Consider the following 7,837-nt stretch of genomic DNA (forward strand, 5'->3'; position numbering starts at 1 on the left):
CTGTTCAGACTTTTTATTTTTTTGGACATTATTAATTAGTTAACAAACAAGACTCGGTCTGCTTCGGAGCTGGAATGTGTAATGGCACTGGTTGAAGGGTAAATGTCCTTCATCATCACAACACACAAAATGCAATCCAGTTGCACTGCTCCCAGATCTGTAACCACTGACACAAACACTCACGGGGAAGGAAACGGCCGATTAAATAGGGAGGTCTTTGTCTCCGAGGCCACTAAGCAGAAAAGTTAGTTTCCTGCCTTGACATGCAGCCACAGTGGACTCTTGTCGTTTTTTGGGGCCACTCAGCTTTGTACTTCGGGGTTCCCTTCAGTAAGTACAAAGAGCACAGAGAACAGGAGGGAGAGAGAGAGAGTGCAGCAGAGTGCAGTCTGGATGACAAACTGTTTCCTGTTGAACCCAGTCGCCTTCATAGAGATACACTGCTTAGATCCAACACTGGTCTACTGAAGGTGCAGCAACTAAGTTGTTTGCATGTGTGCAAGTTTAACAGACTTTAACATTAGTTCTCCTGTGTGTCCCATCAGTCAACATATTGATCCATGTTTGCACGGAGCATCAGAGTGAAGGCTTCAGACACAAAGCGACACAGACGATGGTTGAAAACGTCATCTTTAAAAGCAAGAAGAAGCAACACCATAATGAAAAATAACAAATTAAATCCTTGACTAAACAAAGTACTTAATCACATGTGTAGAAACTAATTAATCATACAAAACTCCAACATTCACAAGAGTGAATATTTCATATTAAAAGGGATTGGCAAAACACTTCATGGTCATATATGATATGTATATGACACACATTATATTGCCGAAACAACTGCCCACCTCTACTCACGGATGACCGTACCCGTGTGGGTGAAGCTTAACATTAAAGAAATATTAGGATAAGTTTGAACTGCGTATATTCTGAGAGTTCTGTTTCTATGTTGTCCCTGCTTCTCTTCTCCCGCTGGCTTTGTGTCCAGTCCAATAATGACCACATTGTGTTGGTGCCACCAGCATCACTGGTGCTCAGCTTCCTCTCAGTCTCTCTCTCTCTCACAACACACACACACACACACACACACACACACACACACACACACACACACACACACACACACACACACACACACACACACACACACACACAGCCTGCATGTCAGATGATGTGCGTGCCCATATGTGTTGCTGTCTATCTGTGCCCTTTGTACGAATGTGTGTGTGTGTGTGTGTGTGTGTGTGTGTGTGTGTGTGTGTGTGTGTGTGTGTGTGTGTGTGTGTGTGGTAGAGAAAGAGTTGGCCGAGGCAGTGGAAAATGTGCGAGCCAGAGACGATGACATTGGCAGAGTGGAGAAGAACAAACTACTTCCTGAAAATCTATTCAAACACTTTGACTAAGTTCTGTGTCCAACAGACCTTCTTGCTCGCTCTCTCCGTCTCTCATTGGCTCCAGAGTTTCGGTTTTTAACTCGTCGTGGTTCATACGGCTGTGAAGAAACTTGATTTCTTGGTACATGTTTGCAGAAAAGAAACAACATTAAATGTTTTTTATACATATCTGTACTGTCTTATCAAATAACAGTTGTGTTATTGTTTGACTCTTGGCGGATGATGAGTCACAGTTTCCTATAAATAAAAGTATATTTTATTACTCTTGACAAAGCACCACTGAATTTTATCCGACACCATCCGTGAAAGTTTTGATATTTTACGTACTGAAAGAGTCTCTCAAGGACTTCTGATTCAACATGAGACCAGGTGGTTTATAGCAAAAATACATAAAACAATAATAAAGTCTGCACAAGGTGCACACACTGAGGCCCCCGTCCCTCTGAGCTGTCACACACATTATTATGTTCATTCTGCAAGCACATGCTTCATGCTTATCATTTGCATGCTGCTCTAATCGTCATCTTCTCAAACCAGATGCTCTTCCCACTCAGGACTCAGTCATTCTGTTCAGCCCTGTAGCAGCACAAACGCAAGGACACACACACACACACACACACACACACACACACACACACACACACACACACACACACACACACACACACACACACACACTGGGTCAGGTAATTAACCGTTTGTAGATCTAAGCTAGCTATAAACTAATCAAACCACTCAGCCTCAATTTCCCCCATGGGTTCGCAAAACAATTTTACACACACACACACACACACACACTTTACCCTTTTCCTCTTTCGCTCCATTCATCTGAATTAGATCCATAACACACACCTGTTTTTCTAAAGATTCCTATTCCTCGCTGCTCTTTATGATTCAGCATTATTGTTTTTTGTTTGTTTTTGATGGGGGGGGGGGGGGATTTGGTTTGCATACCCCTCACACATACAATATGTTCCCGGGTTCAACAGAAACGCTATTTAGTAATCATTTGAAATTCACTTGCAGATTTTCCTGACAAGCATAACTGCAAACAGTATCATGAAGTATGAAACAAACAGCTCAGAGTCTTCAAAGAGTTGCATTTGGTCCCCTCTTTACGTGCTCAATTAGTCTTTTTCTACCAGCAGGAATGTCAAGTTAATTAGCGCTCAGTGTGCCGTAACCTCAAAACGTAGTCATGATGCCACGCGATGAAACGGTCCAATTAAATGCTCTGTCTCGACAGTGAGGACAACGGGGATTCTGAGGGGACTCTGTTTTATCACAGCGAGCAGAGTCTCCTGCAGTGTCACCGAAGGAACCTCAAGTCAGCCGTTTTCTGTCCATAAAAATGTCAAATGTGATGAATATATAAATATATAGAGCGAATGGGTTACTCTCATCTCGTTAGTTCCTTGGCGGTCCAAGCAGATCTGTGGCCTATTGGTGTGCTCCAATTCAGTCCTAAACTCAGCATGTTACACTCCTGCAGCCGGCAATTTCGTCATTAGATTAGATTCATTCTTCATGCTACTGCAGTTCCTGCCTTTTTATTATGGCTGTTTATTGTTTCTACAGCGGTGACATGGTTTATTCATCTGTAAAGTTTCCGCGTGCAAGTTTGTGTGTTGCACTGAGAGTAGACAGCTGCAGTTGCCTAAGAAACAACTTGTGCCTGCGGGCAGCCTCATGCCTCTTAGTAAGAGAGGAAGAGGGAGGGAAGAGAGAGAGAGGATGGAAAGAGGGATAACATTTCTGCGACTCGGTTTAGCCCTCAGGAGACTGAACACAGAAACCCATCCACAGCAAAAGACACACGATGTCATACACAGAGTAACACAGGGACAAGTGGCTCCTACTTTGCTCTTGGACAAATTTTCTGGCTCAATGGGTTCTTTTCAAATGGTTGGTAGCAGCCGTTACAAGAGTCTGCCTGTAGCTACGACGACAACGAGACCTATTAACTCATAAAGTCTTTTTATTGCCCTTTTTATTTGGCTCCATTTGCGCTTCATAGAACCTGGCAGTGACTGTGTCCCTGAACTTCCCATGTATCTCAAGCAGGTATATATATAAGGTATATGTAGGATAGTCAGCTAGGACACATCTCAGCTAACTCTACTGAGCAGTTTCCTGCTTTATGGCTTCATCAATCTTTCCCATAAGCCTGTAAATGCAGAGGACTTGCCTGAACTACCAGCAGGCAGACGATGATAATAAACAGGCCCACTGGAAATATGATTATCCTGTCATCCTGTGAACCTCTACGACAACGGCTACCTCTGTGTTCAGCTACAAACTGTCCGTACTGTTTGTACAAATTATTCAACGCAATAAAACGGAGTCGATAAGATATTTAATGCGTTAGTGACGGGACTGATGCAGACATGTGCTCGTGTGTGTCTCACTATACGGCATCGTGGCTTTATAAGGAGAGGAGACAGTTTTATCTCAGGCTGTACCAAGAGCAGATACTGGGCTCAGAGACGACATGAGCTGGACTGGTCTGGAAAGACAAACACAGACTCTGAATGTTATGTCAGCTTCCTGCAGTCTTGTCGCTGCGATAGTAAAACGTGCAGATATGAGCGTGGCATCGAATAAGTGCGTTTCCCTAAATATCAAACTATTCCTTAAACCATAAATCAAACTCCTGACTTGGTTCTATTAGGTTTCTTTGTCTTATATGCTCAGTTGAAAAGGATCCAACTCTGAAAAGCAAGATGAAATGGTGCTTTTTGAAAGAAGCTCATATTGTACAGCATTTCTTCAAACTCCTCATTGTCAGTCAGCCCAGCCTGCTGCTACAATCAGTTATGTTATCAAATATACATATTTTAATATCATCAATGTCAGGCCCTGCAAACAGTTGGTAACATCTCTGTACAGCACATAAAAAGGAATTACTGGGCGCTGAAACTGAAAACAATTCTCATTGCCACTAAAGTTTCAGAAGGAAAGTTACAGCACAGGACGTGCAGTGAGTTCCAGGACGGGAGGAGGGTTGTGACAAGTCTGTTCAAAAAGGAAGAGTCACATTTTGTTCTTTGAAGATTGTGAAAACTATGCTACCAGTCCAGTGCCAGGGGACAGGGCAGAGAGGGGAACAGGATGCCAAATTATGATATCTGCAGTTAAGCAAAAAGGTCAAAACAGTTGATTTCTAAATGTTAAAGCGGAGTAAGTTTGTGTTGTTACTAAACTCGTCCAGAAAGTGACACCTGCTCGTCTGTTATTTATGTCTGACCAGTCACATGGCTGGTAACGGATGTGATGATATTAACGTGGTTCAAATGATATCAAATCTCAGACAGGACAAGGTTCCTCTTTATAGGATTATGTTTCCAACATTACACACTGGAGGTTGAGACCGGATGAGAGGAATGACATACAACACAGGAAGAAGACTCGCAATCCAGACCGTCTGCGCAGCACAGAGGTAACAGGCAGCAGTGTGACATGGCAAAGTCATGATTTCATTAAAAGGGTAGACAGGAAGGCAATAACTGATTCAATATAGATTCAGATGGCTAACCTTATGAATATCCACACACACACACACACACACACACACACACACACACACTAGAGAATTTTAAAAACTGCATTTTAATATGATGTAACTGCAGTCTGCACTGTTCAAATATGTATTATATTTTGAGTTTCCATCAGCTTGAGTAAGAGAAGCTTTGGGTGTACAAGGTGGATGAGGAGTTAGTTTGAGGCACACACACTGTATAACACTGCTGCAGGATACTAAATCTTTTAGTTTACTTGTCTCCGTTCCGTCAGACTTGCTTGATAGATTGGGAAAGAACCCATCGGAAATACCTTCCACCATATTCAAAAACAGTCGTGCAGTAACACAACAGCGTTGGAGGGGGCGTGTTGTCGAAGGCACTAATGAGGCAATTAAACACGAACCAGGAAGTCCCGCTGGAGTAACAGGTCATGTGTCAAAACACAGAGTGGAATGGAATGTGTGCATGAGTTTGATTGACCGCTGCAGCACCTCGCGGATGACCTTGTGTTGCTCAATGCATTGAAAGGCTCTTGTGGAGTGTGCACCGGAAAGCTAAGCAGACAGTCTACCACAGGGTGACTTTGGTGATGACTGGAGAGGTGACCAGCTGTCTGATGTACCAACTGGTTCTTTAAAAAAGGCACAAACTGAGAGAAAGAGTTGAAATGCTTTCAAGTCATACACTCTCTATTTCCATAAGGCGCTTTCTCACCAGTTTATATGACATCTGTCACCGCAAACTAACCACATCGGGGGGAAAAAAGCGTATCCTCAAGAGACGGAGAGGAGAGACGTGAGCGGAGTTCACATTGTATTGTCAGCACGCAGGGGCATGTGTAAAGCAGTGTGTTCTCACAGCTGTCACTGGGGTCAGTTGGGAGACGCGTGATATCCTGACAGAACTGAAGTGTTCACTGACACAGAAGCACACACACAACATGCTGGAGGAGCCTCACAGTCTGTTCTGGTCCCTTTGTGCAACACAAGTGTGTATATTTAAAAAGGTGGTGTGTGTGTGTGTCCTTTCTACTCGACGTTAAGTCTGCTTCTAATAGAACATTTGATAAAAAAGGACTAAGACGCAGCTCTTTGCTCTTTGCAGGAGAAATAAACAAACCGTTTCGGCAAATGACATGTTGAAAACTGTGGTAACGTTCTGCTCTTCATTTTAAAATATCAAAAGTTACTTGTGGAGATTCCACATTAAAGTGGAAGCAATATCACGTACAAGTATGTTGGAAAAGCAATCTCAGTAGGTTATTTAATCTGAGATAATTATACACTTTGTGATGTGAAAAGTTATTTGTGCTGCTTTCTTTAGATGGAATTCTCATCAGTTCTCCAAATATGCTTTTTTTTAAAAAGAGGCAATGTGGCCAGCATACTACACAGGTGTGCGGAGGCTCATGGGGAAATACTGAAAGCATCACACCTATAAGATTTCCCATTTAATGAGCTCCCAGGACACAGTATCCACACTTGCTCGTTTACCACTTATGATGCTGTGTGGAGTCGAACATTTCCACAGAGTTGCGAAGAAACATGCAGCGGTTAATCCTTATTTGGGGAATTTTGTTTCCTGTAATTAACATTTTACATCGCATTTCAATGACGCTGTATTTTTAATGTTGTGTATGCATTAGGTAAAGCACTTTGAATGCATTTGTGTGTGATATGTGCTCTGCAAATACACTTATCTTGCTTATCCTTTCCCATCCTACCCACTGTCCCTATTTTTAAAGTAGGCAAGTCAACATTCGGACGGGCCATAGAATGATATGGCCCATTGTTTAACAAATGTCTTTTTACTTAATTGACTATGCTATTAATTCCCTAAATGCAGCCGCTGTCACCTCCTGTTTGTTATACGAGCTCACCTTTGTGTCATGTCTTCAGGAACAGCACCATGCCGGGAAATTGCTGCTTAACTTTTGAGCAGTTTTCTGTAAATAAGAGGATTGTGAACATCAAAATGTTTTAATCTTGCAGTTTAAAAGTGATACAAACATCTCATATCACATAACTGGTAAATGGACTGCTTTTATAAAGCACTTTTCCAATCTTTACGATCACTCAAAGCGCTTTACAACACATGTCAGCATTCACCCATTCATACAGAGTCAGAGGCTGCCATACAAGGTGCACATCAGCTCGTCAGTAGTGATATTCTCACGTACACACGCTGACTGCAGGGGCTGGGGATCGAACCTCCGACCTTCTGACCTCTTCATGTCAACTGCTTGGACAGTAGTAGGAATTTACTCTGTGTGTTTTACCTCACAAGCCTCTGAAGACACAATGCTCGTCAAACACAGGTGTTGCTAATACAATTAATTAAATTGACCACAGCTAATTAGTTACACCTGTGGTTTTCTTGCTATAACAAGAACCAGTGGTGGAATGTAACTAACTTTAGGTACAATTATTACCTTACTTAAGTAAATATGTGAGGTATTTAAACTTTACTTGAGTATTTCTATTTTCTGCTACTACTTTTTAGTGAAGCTTTGGGCTAAATAAAGCCTCTCCTAGCATCACAATGCTGTGGCGTTAGCGAACCTGTGTACAGACTGAACCATTTGATCCTCACTGAGAGGGGTGCGTTATGCTTTATTTTTATTTTTTAAGTATCACCTTGTTTAATCAGCTGATATTAGCAATATATAATAATGTTTTAGATGTTTCTAAATTATTATTTTCTTAAGGAGTAGGAGGAAGCATAAAGTGGCCATTGCTTGTTTACTCCATTTGTGTCTTCACCTGTAATTGTTTCCAATTGCCTGTTTTAATTGATTGATGATCGATACTGTTAGCAGCATAGCAGTAGCCTTTTCTTAAGGTAGGAGGATGTTAAGCTGCTAAGTTTTTACTTCCCTCTTCTTAAAGTCCTAAATCTTCTCTGTGCGTGTCTGCGCGCGCG

General features: G+C 42.1%; 1 long non-coding RNA gene across 1 annotated transcript in view; it reads right to left on the reverse strand.

The window, feature by feature from the left end:
• LOC115017130 (uncharacterized) overlaps positions 1–7,207 on the reverse strand; it is a 51,843-nt gene extending 44,636 nt beyond the window's left edge. Inside the window, exons 1-2 of the long non-coding RNA XR_003833222.1 lie at positions 7,095–7,207; positions 6,795–6,860 (exon numbers count right to left, since the gene is read on the reverse strand). This is a non-coding gene — a long non-coding RNA (uncharacterized LOC115017130). The remainder of the gene's footprint in view (positions 1–6,794; positions 6,861–7,094) is intronic.
• Positions 7,208–7,837: the final 630 nt, after the last annotated feature.

This window comes from Cottoperca gobio, chromosome 2 (genome assembly GCF_900634415.1).
Source record: "Cottoperca gobio chromosome 2, fCotGob3.1, whole genome shotgun sequence".
NCBI lineage: Eukaryota > Metazoa > Chordata > Actinopteri > Perciformes > Bovichtidae > Cottoperca > Cottoperca gobio.